We start from the raw sequence: 15,188 nt of genomic DNA, 5'->3' as shown, positions 1-15,188 counted from the left end.
GAGCAGGAATAATGACAAAAAACACTCTCTAAGCTAAGCACACTTCTCAACTAAAACACACTTGCTAGAAATAAAAACTAACCTAACTAAAAATCTCCATACCCATTCTTTTAAGCATAATACCTCTTCAAGTAAAGACCATTTCTGGGTTTACCTAAAGAGTCCCCGTCAAAGTCCACCAATTCATAGGCCCCTTTTGCTAGCTTTCGCTTGACAATATAGGGCCCATGCCACATAGGAACGAATTTTCCAGCGCCTAATTTATCATTAGCTTGATCATACAATAACACTAGGTCTCCTTCCGAAAAGTTTCGAGGGGTCACATTTCGATCATACTGAGCTTTCATACGTTTTGCGTGAGTCTCGATCGCCAATGCAGCATCACGTCAATTCTCATCTAATTGAGCAAAGTATAACAAACGCTTTTCCTCTTTGGAAGTAGCTGGAAGTAACTCGATGGCCATTTGCAGTGACGGGATTTCGCACTCTATGGGTAACACAACTTCCAAACCATAAACTAGTTGGAAAGGAGTGAACCCTGTTGATGTTTTTACTGAAGTTCGGTACGCCCAAAGCGCTGAAAATAGCATGTTGTGCCAATTCGACCAATGAATCCCAATGATTTGTCGGATCATGATAACTAAAACTTTGTTGATGGACTCAACCAGACCATTCGCTTGTGGATAATAAGGAGTTGAACTATCGTGACGTAAACCAAGCTGGCCTGTAAGTTCAGTCATCATAACGTTTCGAAAATGATGCCCATGATCAGTGATTATCACTTGTGGGACACCAAACCTAGCAATTATATGATTGAACATGAAAATTGCAGTTGTCTTGCCGTCTGCCTCGAATGTAGGCATCGCCTCGGCCCACTTAGTAAAATAATCTACCGCAAGGATGATATACGCATGCCCCCCGGCCGAGTGAGGGTTACATGTAATAAAATCGATACCCCATTTGGCAAAAGGACCAACGACAATTATAGGGTGGAGAGGAGCGGGTGCAGCGCACATCTTATGATCAAAAATCTGGCAGTTGTGGCATTTTCGGACTGCCGTAATACAATCTTTAAATAAAGACGGCCAGAAGTAGCCAGCGCGCAATATCTTTTGGGTTGTGGCATACCCAGACATATGACCACCACATGCTCCAGAGCGACAGTCATTTAGAACCCTTTCAGCTTCTTCGTGAGTTAAGCAACGTCGAAAAATAGAATCTGCCCCACGGCGATAAAGAATATCTCCAATAATTTTGAATTGTTGGGACTGGAAGCGAATTTTCCGACGTTCCGACTTTGAAATGTCTGATCGAAAGGATTGGGTCTAGAGATAGACGATGATATCCCCATACCACAGATCTAAAGTGTTGATTGGAAACAAAGATTCGTCTACAATGGGATCCTCTGCCACAGTCTCCGTGTCAGCACGCGGGAAGTCACACATTAACTCTGCAAAAACTAAAGATTTCTTAGACTTGGATTTCTCAAAATCCAAGTCGAACTCCTACAGGATAACGATCCATTTAGAGTACTTGCCCCCTAACAATTGTTTGATCAAAATGTAGATCATAGGGTTGCAATCCGAAATGACTATAGTTTTGCGTAGTAAAATGTAGTGACGAAAACGTTGGACAGCTTGAACAGCTGCCAATGCCGATTTCTCCACATGTGAGTGTTTTAGCTCAGTTGGATTTAACGTTCGACTAAGGTAATATATCACATGTTCACTTGCGAATTCATCTTCCTGAACTAAGACCATTCCAATGGTGGAATGTGAGGCGGCGAGGTACAAGAAGTAATCCTGGTTGTAGTTAGGAGGATGCAACAACGGTGCATGGGTCAATGCGTGTTTGAGTGCATCAAAAGATTTCTGAGCTATCTCATCCCAATAGAATTGAGCGTTCTGTTTCAAGAACCGTGTAAAACCCTATGTAACCTCGGCGTAGTTAGGAATGAATCATCGTAAAAAGTTTGCTTTGCCCTGCAAACTTTGGAGTTGGCGAAGACTAGAAGGAGGAGGCAAATTGATAATAGCTTCGACCTTCGAGCGATCAACGCGAATGTTGGCTTTCGAAACTACAAATCCTAGCAATCGACCCATTTCTATACAGAAAACACATTTGTGTGGGTTCAACCGAATACGATAATGCCTACACCTCATAAAAATTGCACGTAAGTGGACAAGTTGGTCAGCTCAATGTAATGAATGAGCAGGCAAATCATCGAGATACGGTTGCACAATGTGTTTGATGTCATGAAACGCATAAGACAACGCCCTTTGAAAAGTTGCTCTGGCATTCTTGAGCCCAAAAGGTAATTTGCAATAAGCAAATGTCCCCCATGGACAAATGAAAGCCGTTTTTGGTTGATTGGTAGGTAGAATGTTGATTTGATTGTATCCGGAAAAACCGTCCATGAAGGAAAATATTTCGCTTCCGGCCCAATCATCAATGATTTGATCGATATAGGGAGTTGGGTAGTTTTCCTTTGGACAAGCTCGATTAATGTCCCTATAGTCGATGCATATTCTTATTGTTCCCTGTTTTTTGTTAACCGGAACAATATTCGATACCCAATCCGTTAACGGGATCGGATAAATGAAACCTGCTTTCAACAGTTTTTCAACTTCTGCTTTAATTGCAGCAGCTTTTCGTGGGTGAATCTGGTGCAAACGTTGTCAGACGGGTTTAGCATCTGGGTAAGTCTTGATCTCATGAACAACAATCGCAGGATCAATTCCTCGCATTTCCTCATAGAACCAGGCAAACACGTCACAAAATTCTTGAAATAGGGCCTTATATAACTGGATTTCATCATTTGTACACGAGGCACCTATATGATGTTGGCATTATGATTCAAGTGTTGTCCTTGATGGCAACTCACTCAGAGGTTGGTACAGGTGTTCAGAGGTTGGTACAGGTGATGGCAACTTAATCAGAAGACAGATCTTAGTACAGCATGCCAAGGAAGTTCATATACGCAAGTTCGTTAAGCCCAAGTCGCGTGTACACGCTAGTTGGATTCAGAAAAAGCGCGTGTATGTGGAAAAGTGTCTTTGGTCCATGGTGGTTAGTCCTTGGAAGTTGTGCCTATGATTTCGGACCATTGTGTCTCGACGGGCGTGTCGATCCCTAGTTTTGAAGTTGATGGTATTGTGTTTCTATGGTTTTGGCTCTTGGTATTGAACAAGGCCTAAGGCTATATAAGGAGAAGATCACTAGGCAAAGTGGTGTGGATGGTGTGTCTGACGCAGTGAGAAGATCTGGTAGTACTGGTTATCTGTTCGGGACGCTTGGCAAGGGTCGGATCTGACAGCGAAGGCATAAGTAATCATTTCTAGATCTCCACGCGGGTTGCCTTTGGAGAAAGCGCGTATACACGCGGTTTTGGTACAGCAAAGTAGCGTATGCATGATAAGGGTTGATATTTCAGGTTGCTGCTGATTCTGGTGGCTGTTGCAGAGTTCTGGATTCTGGTTAGGGTTCTGTGTTCTTGATGACAAGGTTTCAGTGATTCTGTATTGGGTTGTTTAATGAATTATGATGCAAGTATAAGTTGATGATTGTATTGCGGTAATGTTTGCTTTGTACTCTTATGGATCCAGTATGAAAATGTATGAAACGTGGTCCCTGAAGGTTGTAGGGTCAGCACCTACGTACTAGTAAATGGATCAGCTAGTACAAGAGCTGAGGGGGTTGTAGCTCCCTTCCAAAAGTAGTTGGAAAACGAGAGAGGGTTGTAGCCCTCTGCAGGTTGTAGCCTGCGTGCTGGTAAAAGACTGCACCAGTACATTGTAAAAGAAGTTTCTCATTAAAGAAGAAAGAGACAAATTGCAGCAGGTGGTTTTCACCCACATTGGGTTTCCACCTTATATCATGGTGTTCATGTGTGTGGCTTTTGTGTGATGATCTATTCAGTTATACTGCACCTGTTTACTGTTAATATGCTTAATAATATCCTGATGCATTTACTGAAGATAAGATTAACTGAATCATAAGATCTCTGCATATACGCTAGTTTCTTTAGACACAGTCGCGTGTACACGCGGGTTCACTTAACTGAAGTCGCGTATATGTTTCTGAGTATGAAATTGAAAAGTTTTATCTGATCTGATAATACTGATTCACCCCCCCCCCCTCTCAGTATTATTTCCAACAATTGGTATCAAAGCAGGTCCTTCAGAGGAAGCTTGATCGCTTGAAGGAAAAGATCCATCAAATGGCTAATCCAGAAAGAGAGGCACACATCAGGCCACCAGTCTTTGACGGGAACAATTTTACTCACTGGAAGATAAGAACCACTGCATATCTTCAGTCGCTTGGAGCAGAAGTTTGGGGAATCGTAGAAGGAGGATACAAATTCCCATCAGCAACTCCTACAGATCCAGCAGAGAAAAAGCAATATGAGCTCAATGCCAAAGTAGTTACTGTCCTATTGAGTACTTTGACTCAATCAGAATTTATGAAGATCATGCATCTCAAATCAGCTAAGGAAATATGGGACAAAATCGTTACAAGCTACGAAGGAGATGATCAGGTAAAAATAGCAAAGCTTCAAACTCTCAGAATCCGGTATGAAACTCTTAAGATGCGAAGTAATGAAAGCGTAGCTAATTATTTCCTGCGTATGGATGAGATTGTGAATTGTATGAGGGATCTAGGTGAAGAATTTGAGGAAGTTGTCCTAATTCAAAAGGTTTTGAGATCTCTGTCTACTAAATTTGATTCTAAAGTATCTGCCATAGAAGAAAAGGAGAATGTGCGGAAAATTACCATGTCACAGCTTCACGGGATCTTAACTGCTTTTGAAATGCGACAAGAGGTACCACCAGAGGCCGCATTCGAAGTGTCAGAGGAAGAAGATGAGGTAAATTTTGTCAAGAATCTTGAACGGGGAACTGGACGGTTCAAAGATAAGCTACCTTTCAAATGTTTTCTATGTGGTAGAGTTGGTCACTATGCTGCTAGATGTCCTCATAACAAAGGAAAGATATATGAAGAAGATGGTAGAAGCTATTATACCCATATTAAAAGTTCATTAAATGATAGTGAGGATATTAGAAGTCTCATGGCACATAAGAAGAAGAATGCTTCATCCAATAATAGCGAGGATATTAAAAGTCTCATGGCACATGAAGAGAAGAATGCAGAAACTGAAGAAGTTGCCAAACTAAAAGAACTATTGGAGACAGAAACCAGGGTAAGGGAGAGATTGCAGGATATAGCAAAAGATCAAAGCACAACTATTCAGAGACTTGAATCAAAGATCCTCTCTCTAAAAGAATATCTTGAAGATCAAGAACATGAAGTGATCAAACTAAAGCGACAAGTGGAAGAAGGGAGAAAAGCTGAAGAAAACCTAAGGAAGCAGTATCTGAAAAAGGAAGAACAACATCAGGTTGAGGTAAATATCTTGAAAGGTAAACTAGAAGAAAAGGATAAGCTCTTACGATTTCAAGATAGTTCTAAAGTCTTGGATGATATTCTTAATAGTCAAAGATCTCCTGCTATCAAGACTGGTCTTGGTTTTCATGAATATGTTGAAGGTGAATCTAGTTCACAAGGTGAAGCAAGAAACTCTAATAAGAAATCTGAAATGCTCAAGGAACAACCAAGGAAAGAAATTTCTCAAGGAAGATCCTTTACTCCTAACTATGGACGTGATAGACGATTATTTCCTCCACTGAATAATGTTGAATGTTATGTATGTCATAATCTTGGACATGTTGCAGCCAGATGCAGAAGTAGAATGGTTCAAGAAAGATCATCGCATCCCAGGTATTTCAGAGGGTATTGCTTTGCTTGCAATGCATATGGACACAAAGCAATTGATTGTGATAGAAGGAACATGAAAAATATAAGGTGTTATACATGCAACAACTATGGGCATAAAGCAAGGGAATGCAGGAGCAGATTTCAAAATTCAAGACAAGGGGACCATACATCATCACAGTTGTAGGAATTGAAGAAGACAGAGACAGAAAGGTGTGGGATAACTCAGTCAACTGACATAACAGACACAGGGGAATCTGAAAGTGATGAAATTCAGTATTCCATCCTGCATACACTGATATAATGAAGACAAGTCGCGTATATACGCGAGTTACAGGCTGCAAAGTCGCGTATATGGAGAAAGGGCAGCAGAACAGACCCAGGTTCAGTCATGGTTGGCTCAGGCTCAGGGGGAGCAGAACAGACTCAGGAAATGGTTCAGACATGGTTGGCTCACACTCAGGGGGAGAATATTCTTCAAATAATGCATTGTTGGCATTATGGTTAGAAGTTGTTGATAAAGTCTTGGTCTAGATATTTTATCACTATGTCATGTATCTCTTTTATGATGTCAGGGTCATGTAACGGCCTATGTTGGTTTCCCCACTATGCCTGGGATGAATGATGAAATGTTCATGTATTATCATGGATGAGTCAATATTGGTATATCCCCACTAGGTTGGGTGATGAATGTATGTTGAGTCTTTTGGTGATAGGAAGGTCTTCTATGATGTATAAGTCTTTGTTCTTCTTGAAGAACATCTTTTGCAGATCTTGCCTACAGTCAAGGGGAGCATGAACAGCACAATTCAGCAAGAGCAGGATGGATAGATTGGTACACTTTGGGGGAGCACATTTGGAGATTTCAGCAGGTACTTAGGGGGAGTATGGACAGCAGAAGGTATACCAAAGAAGAGAATATCTTGGTCCACCCTTTGCCCTTGATGTCAAAGGGGGAGAGTGACTTGGTGTGGTGGTTGCCATCAAGTCCAAAGGGGGAGATTGTTGGCATTATGATTCAAGTGTTGTCCTTGATGGCAACTCACTCAGAGGTTGGTACAGGTGCTCAGAGGTTGGTACAGGTGATGGCAACTTAATCAGAAGACAGATCTTAGTACAGCATGCCAAGGAAGTTCATATACGCAAGTTCGTTAAGCCCAAGTCGCGTGTACACACTAGTTGGATACAGAAAAAGCGCGTGTATGTGGAAAAGTGTCTTTGGTCCATGGTGGTTAGTCCTTGGAAGTTGTGCCTATGATTTCGGACCATTGTGTCTCGACGGGCGTGTCGATCCCTAGTTTTGAAGTTGATGGTATTGTGTTTCTATGGTTTTGGCTCTCGGTATTGAACAAGGCCTAAGGCTATATAAGGAGAAGATCACTAGGCAAAGTGCTGTGGATGGTGTGTCTGACGCAGTGAGAAGATCTGGTAGTACTGGTTATCTGTTCGGGACGCTTGGCAAGGGTCGGATCTGACAGCGAAGGCAGAAGTAATCATTTCTAGATCTGCACGCGGGTTGCCTTTGGAGAAAGCGCGTATACACGCGGTTTTGGTACAGTAAAGTAGCGTATGCATGATAAGGGTTGATATTTCAGGTTGCTGCTGATTCTGGTGGCTGTTGCAGAGTTCTGGATTCTGGTTAGGGTTCTGTGTTCTTGATGACAAGGTTTCAGTGATTCTGTATTGGGTTGTTTAATGAATTATGATGCAAGTATAAGTTGATGATTGTATTGCGGTAATGTTTGATTTGTACTCTTATGGATCCAGTATGAAAATGTATGAAACGTGGTCCCTGAAGGTTGTAGGGTCAGCACCTACGTACTAGTAAATGGATCAGCTAGTACAAGAGCTGAGGGGGTTGTAGCTCCCTTCCAAAAGTAGTTGGAAAACGAGAGAGGGTTGTAGCCCTCTGCAGGTTGTAGCCTGCGTGCTGGTAAAAGACTGCACCAGTACATTGTAAAAGAAGTTTCTCATTAAAGAAGAAAGAGACAAATTGCAGCAGGTGGTTTTCACCCACATTGGGTTTCCACCTTATATCATGGTGTTCATGTGTGTGGCTTTTGTGTGATGATCTATTCAGTTATACTGCACCTGTTTACTGTTAATATGCTTAATAATATCCTGATGCATTTACTGAAGATAAGATTAACTGAATCATAAGATCTCTGCATATACGCTAGTTTCTTTAGACACAGTCGCGTGTACACGCGGGTTCACTTAACTGAAGTCGCGTATATGTTTCTGAGTATGAAATTGAAAAGTTTTATCTAATCTGATAATACTGATTCACCCCCCCCCCTCTCAGTATTATTTCCAACATATGAATGTTCTCAACAATTCCGAGCTTAACCGAAATGTCAATGGGAATAGTTCGAGAGATGTTTCCCAAATTTAACTCTGAATCGGGATGTTTCATTGGATTCTAAGGTTCCTTGACATATTCAGTCGTAAAGATTGATGAGAAATCATTTTCAAAATGATCATCCTCAGGTAAAAATGAAGATCTGTGATGGAGATCTTCCCATGGTAAATCATCTACACATAGGATTTCACGAATTTGCTCATCAGAGTGAACAAGTTCAGAAAACGTAGTTAAATCTGAGGTTGATGTGAAAAGTGATTCATCATGGACCACATTCATTAAGTCATTTTCGGTTGAACACAGGTCGGCAAAAGACTGCACGGCTTCATAGGCAATTTCATATGGACTCAAAGGCATAGAATTTCCAAATGAGTCTATTTCAGATTTAGAAGGAACGATCCAAGGATAGTCATAAAAAATAGTGCCTGATGTAATCATATGAATGGTTGCAAATGAAGATGATGTATTGATTGGAGGAAAAGGAAAAGTTCCCAGTAAACCAGCATCTTTAACTAATCCTACTCCAACATCCTTATATGGGATAGTTATTTTATCGACATGCTGAATACTCTCCGAAGAGGCTGGGTCGGATGAAAAGTAAGCTAGCTGGTCTATCGTAACAATCTTTCCGTTATGTGGAAACTTTATGACTCTAAAGACTGTTGAAACGACCGCTATCATAGCGTAAGATCAACTTCGACCCAAGAGAAGGTTGTAGTCTAGAGGGGCATCAACCACCTCCACATCTAGACCAACGGTTTTTCCTTCAACCCCTATAGGCAAATCCTGTAGAATGCCAAAAGGATGAAACCCACGGCCATCAAAGGCCTTAAGAATTGTCGGGGTTTGATTTAGTGAAGGAGAACCAAGCAATCTCCCACACTGTATCGACATAATACATGTTGAGGCTCCCTCATCAATTACAGTCCGATGAATAGGCCTATTTTTTACTATCACTGGGATCTGGAAAGCCATTTGATGAGGCAACCGCGGTGTACTATTTTCTAGATCAAAGATTATTAGGTTCGGGTCCTGAACATCAACAGCTCCTATAGCCGACAAAAGTAATTTACGCTGTGCTAGGCATGATTGCAGCACTTCCAAAGCCGACATTGCTGAGGGTGAAATAGCTAAATCCTCAACAATGTTATAATTCTGAGCCGCTCTCGCATGTGGATTGAAAGCTGACTTTCGATGTATACCCTTGGCGGGCGGTTTGATTACTATGTCTGGATTAGGTTTCTCGATCTGTAGTGGATCGGAACCGGGAGCTGAGGTTGATGGATTAGAATGAGAAGATTTTTCTTCTTTTCCATCAACAGGACTCTTACTACCATAATCTTGCGATCAAGTCGCAATCCTTACATGGGACATCATCAATATGGGTTCTTCATTGGCACTCGAGGATGAACCTATCATCTTACTGTCTTGACTTGGAAATGGATCCTTCAAGACAGCAGCAGTTTGGGAACCTTTGACGATCTTCGCAACCTCTGCACGATGAGGGCAGTCTCTTGTAAAATGATCTTCGTCACAAATGAGACACGGATAACAAGGTTTGCGTTTTTCATCTTTGGATTCCGCTTTTTCAGGTTTCTCCTTTGAATCTTTGTCTGTTTTATTCTTCTTCTTTCCTTTCTTCTTTCCACCGTTTTTTGATTTAGCTGTAGATGACTCTACAACGTGAATATCGGCGGAAATCTCTGCAGAAGAATCTCCTGTTGGGGAATCAGCCAAGGTTATTATAGGAGAAAAATTCTTGGAAGACTTCTTCTTACTTTTAGTGTTAACCGTACCAATCATACCGTCAGCGGCATGAGATCCCGAAGGAGCTACAGCGATTTGATTTGACTTGGGAAGATTGGGGATCTTTTCGTGTAACGTACCTGACTGAGTATAGACCAAGTCAAGGTACTGAGCTTGAGCAATCACTTGCTCCTCAGTAACAACTCCGGCTTTAGCAACATCTTCAGTGATCCTTGGCAACAAAGATTTTACAAACCACTCAGCCAAGATTTGATCTGGAATAAATACCTTCACTAAACATCGTTGACGTCTCCAGTCATGAATATGATCGGAAATATAAGTGGACGTCGATTCCTTTAACGAAGTTAATAGTTCCGTGCCATTGTCATATCTGACTGGCAACTGAAAGTGTGTTAAAAACGAGGTAGCTAACTGACTAAAATTGTAAAAAGTGCCTCGCGGTAACTCAATGTACCACTTGGCCGCGAGACCAATCAGAGTGCGCTGGAAAAGTCTAAGACGGATCGAATCATCTGAAATGGAGTTAGACACACACCAGAGGTGGTAAGTCATCACATGATTCGACGGGTCCTCTCCTGATTTACCTTCGAACTTGGGAATGTCACTGGGCAACTTATTCGGCATTGGCGGCCAAAACGGAAGATAATTAATTGGATCGTTCGTTAGGCGCGACAAGTCTGGTAAGTCCAAAGTTGCGATAAACAGTAGCTGCCGATTAGGATCCCTAAAACTCTGGGTCATGAGACCAGCCCCAGGAGGAGGATATCCAGGATAACTAGGAATAGGAATCGCGTTCGGGATATTGTATCCTCCTGGAAAACCAGGATTAACTGGACCGTACTGGGGTTGTTGAGGTTGTTGATAAGTGTACCCAGGATATAGTTGATACTGATAAACTGGCTGCTGGACAGCAGGACCGAATTGGTACTGTCCCTGGTACGGTTGATAAGTGAATTGTGGTTGACTTGTGACAACCGTACTTAAACCAGGTTGTCCTACAGGCATCTGAACTGTAGTTTGAATCTTAGATCCAGACGGTGGTAAAGATGTCTGAGGAGTAGATACAGAAATAGTAAAAACCTGAGCTGTCGATACTCCAGAAGTAGGTGGGGTAGATTGAACAGATGTTGCGGCAGTTGCAACAGTTGTTTGAGATGGAGTACTAGGCGCAATAGGCCCAGACTGAGAAACTACCGAAGGTACAGAAGTTCGAATATTAGACTGGACTGGTTACTGGGGTGAACTAGAAACTAAGGGTTGTCCAGCTTGAGATGAAAACTGTACATTTGGCTGCAACACCTGTTGAGTTTACGATGGATCCCACACTATGTTCATTCCGGGGTACTGACCCATAACAGGTTGAGAATATTGGGGACCATAACCGGGTTGAGGGTAGGTTTGATAATTGAAAGGTACATTTCCCGTCCCTTGAACATAAGATTGACCTTGGGGTGGTTGGAAACCTTGGTTTGAGTACTGACCTTGGGGTAGATACCCCTGAGGCATGTACTGATACTGAGGTTGACCTTGAGGTATAAATTCATACTGGGGTTGACCTTGGGGTATATATTGAGTCTGGGGTTGACCTTGAGGAATGTATTGTACCGTAGGCATGTACTGTCCTTGAGGTTGCCCCCTAGATGCAAATTGTGTACCTTGAGGTTGCCCCCCAGGCGGTAACTGGCCACCTTGAGGTTGAGAATTGGGAATAGAACCTCACATCATGAGAATGTCTTCTACGCTCAACGGTTTATTACCATTGTTTCCAGTTAATAACCCATGTTCAATGGGTTGAGGAGATGCTCCCGCAAAAGTACCAGAAAGTGACTGATACCCAGAGGGGACAGAAGGACCGCCGTACAAAAAAGATTCAGGCGATTGAGTAAACATGGACGACTGACCTAACATATTTACGGGAGTATAAAAACCCCTAGGTTGATAAGGAGTACGAGGTGGTGAAAAACTTAACACTGGGTTTTCCAAATAATTAGTTAAAGAAGGATACCAAGTAGTACTTCTAGGTTGACTGTAAAAAATTGATTCACGCTCCCTTAGATCAATAACAGGTTGATTTTCAGGGATAGGGATGCCTACTTCTTCTTCCGGAGCAAGTTCTTCAATAGCTATCAAACCAGAAGGAAGATTTTCGGTGATTACTCTTTCTACCCTAGGTGAATTAGGAGCACTAGAAGTTGGAGAGACAAACCCCGATGTTGGAGTAACAGGTTTAGATATCTCAGGTTCTTCGCCTATATTACTAGTAGATGAAAAGCTACCAGCAAGTTCGGAAACCGAAATAGCTTCAGGATTATAACCTGTTTCTAGAGTTTGGTAATCAGGATGAACAACCAACGAAGGCTCTCCTTCTTCAGGTGACCCAACTTTACTACCACTAGGAGTTACGAGGACTTTCAAGCCTTCAAGATGGCTCGGGACTTCTTCAGGAGGTTGGCCCCGAAGTCTACCGGACTTCCTCAGTAAATCGGCCACGGCTACAAACTCAGGAGACTGGCCCCGAAGTCTACGTGACTGTCTCGGTAATTCAGCCACAGTTAAAAACTTTTTACTACTTCACACGCAAACAAAGTAAAATCTCAATGAAAAACACCTAAAACCTCTAAAGAATCAAACAAATTTGAATCACATGCCTAAAGAATCTAGAGATCAAACACACATAAACAGTAACTTTCCGGACCGAAAACACTAGTTGGTGATGAAATCCAACGTCGCAGAATTCAGTACAGAAATGGTGGTTGGAATAGTTACCCTGGAAACCTGCTTAATGAATAGACTGGACCAAGTTCCTCCGCTTAACCATCTCAAGTGAAGTGAACCCCCCAGAAAATCCAAGTGATTCTAGCCAACGTCTGCTCCAGGTACAGTGGGATCTTCCCACCACTGTCACCTTAGGAAGAATCCTAAAGAATATGGTCACTAAGGCTACCAACTAAGACAAATACACCTGGGGAAACATTCTACGATCCGATACGCATGCAAGGGCAGAGTAGCAAGCTCAATCCCCTTGCAGGCTCCTTGACATAATCCAAGGTTTACCAACAAGTGACCCCAGGCTCCTCGACAATGGTGTCACACGGAATCTGTCAAGGGTGCGGACACGACTGACCTTCCTAGAAGTCTAAGACATTCTAATGACAAACAAGACAAAATGGAGTGATCTTTCTCTAAATACACCTTTTACAACATGAAAACTACAAGTGTTTAGGCTTACCTTATTCCAAAACGCTGTTGTTGAAGTCCGTTCTTGACGATCTGGATGAGCTCCTCCTTCAAGTCAATTCCTGCAACCACAAACAATCAAACAATTACCAAGCACTTGCATTTCATATAATAAAACATATATTCAACATGCAGACCAAGGAACACATGAAATAACTCATTAACACAAGCTATTGAGAAAAATAAACCAGTTTGTATTAATAACGAAACAAAGAAACTCTTACAACCTGGCCTTGGTGTTGTGCAAGTTCCTCCCAGGGTCCATCAAGGGTTTTCCTCTACTTTGACAAAGCTCACCCTCTCCCAAGTAGAATCAAGTGAAGACAATCTCTCCTCACAAAGGCTCTAATGGAAGACCTAAATCCTGCAGCATTTACCCAAAGAAAATGTATAGCTCCAACCTCTTCTCCTTCTGGCTCAATGCCTTCATTTATAGTGCTGTAAAGAGGTTATTCAGGTCCACTATCAATGGGATCATCCCCCTCTATGGGTGGGATAGCTCCCTTATTGATGGGATAAGTTCCCCCTTAATAGAGATACATGAACCAACTGGAGGCGCATCCATTTCATCAAACCGACCTCTAGAATGTTCTAGAAGTAACCACAAGTAACTTTTTCAAGATAAAACTCGCGCATTTTGCCTTTTACAGAGGGACGCACCTGTCCCTTAACATACAGAGCGTCCATGGACGCAGATTTTGTGAACATGGTCAGCGTCCCCGCAGGTAAGGCTAGAGAGAACCTGCGACCCCAGAGATAAACATGATTTTTACAAGACTTTCTCTCTTCTTTGAGTTTGAGATGGATAACAGAGGCATGAGACTTGCCTAAGAGGGTAGCATGACTGTTGATTTGAGCCATACTAACTGTAAGTAGTCAAGGTGACATTTTTTAGTGTAACAGATTGCCCCCTAAAGTGCGAAGCCTGGAATAGAATAGGGTTTTGTAATTCTAGGAAGGGTGAAGCGCTTTATCATTTCAAGGATTGCCTTGTGGATGGCCTGGTTGGAACCTGCAATTTTCAACACAAAATACATGGATAAGATTATATCATCACTGAGGTAGGCATTCCCATACTCAGATTCAAAACTTTAACTAATGGACTAACTATTCTGATACAGGAATGATCTTGCAGTACATCATTTTTATAGACTTTTGTAGACACAGTATGGACGCAGCCATCTGTTTATGATTAGTCTACATAGATAATGAATACAAAACTCCTCGCAGCCTGGATGGTAGAAACTAGATCCAGGGTCTTCACTTCTACTTCCCGAATTGGTACGATTCTAGCCATGTGATTAAATGATTCGATGTCGAACATGGTAGAAACCACTTGATTACCAGTCAATGATGTAAACTGTTAACAAGCGTGAGAGAAACCACCAGTAATGTCAATGGTTCTCAAAGTACCAAGCACAACCCGTGAAATGTGAATAGATGTTTTGATGTCGAACACTTCACGGAATCCTCTGATCGAAAGTCAATGATGTAAACTGACGTCAAAGGCGAGAAACCTGCCATTGATGCATGCAGACTTCAAGGTACTGTCGATTCCTAAGTCATCTTTCTAGATAATGTGTCGATGTCGATAGAAAGCGACCCGTTGCAGGCAAGCCTGCAACACGAAATCATTGTTCAAGTTGAAGAAATGTTGCTGTAAGGACTGACTCAGGGATGGTCAAATGGATGACAAGTATTTTGCAGATGAAAGTTTTGCTTGCAGACCTCTTGAACACATAACGACACAACAGATGGTTTGGTGACGAATAACTCAAAGTTGATCCCTGAACCCGGTTAAAGATTTTCAAAGTGATTTAGTCAACTGTGAGGTAAAAGATTTCCCAACCCAGGTGAATGAAAAGTGTCGTGTTCAAGAGCGGTAATAAAGTTTCTTCTGAGGCAAAAGGTGACAAATAGGTTCATTCTTCTCTTTTTTCCCCCACCATTTCTGGCAAGTACCTCTTTATTTTTAACAAGCTTGAGGAGGATAACATATGCTTGATTATAAGCTCATCCTTCGGACGAGTCCAACCTAGTTTAAATGCGA

The sequence above is a fragment of the Pinus tabuliformis genome, chromosome 4_2 (genome assembly GCF_031772625.1).
Source record: "Pinus tabuliformis cultivar Carrire ecotype Pingquan chromosome 4_2, CPIR1, whole genome shotgun sequence".
Taxonomy (NCBI): Eukaryota; Viridiplantae; Streptophyta; class Pinopsida; order Pinales; family Pinaceae; genus Pinus; species Pinus tabuliformis.
The sequence above is the reverse complement of the archived record's forward strand: the minus strand, read 5'-3'. Positions refer to the sequence as shown.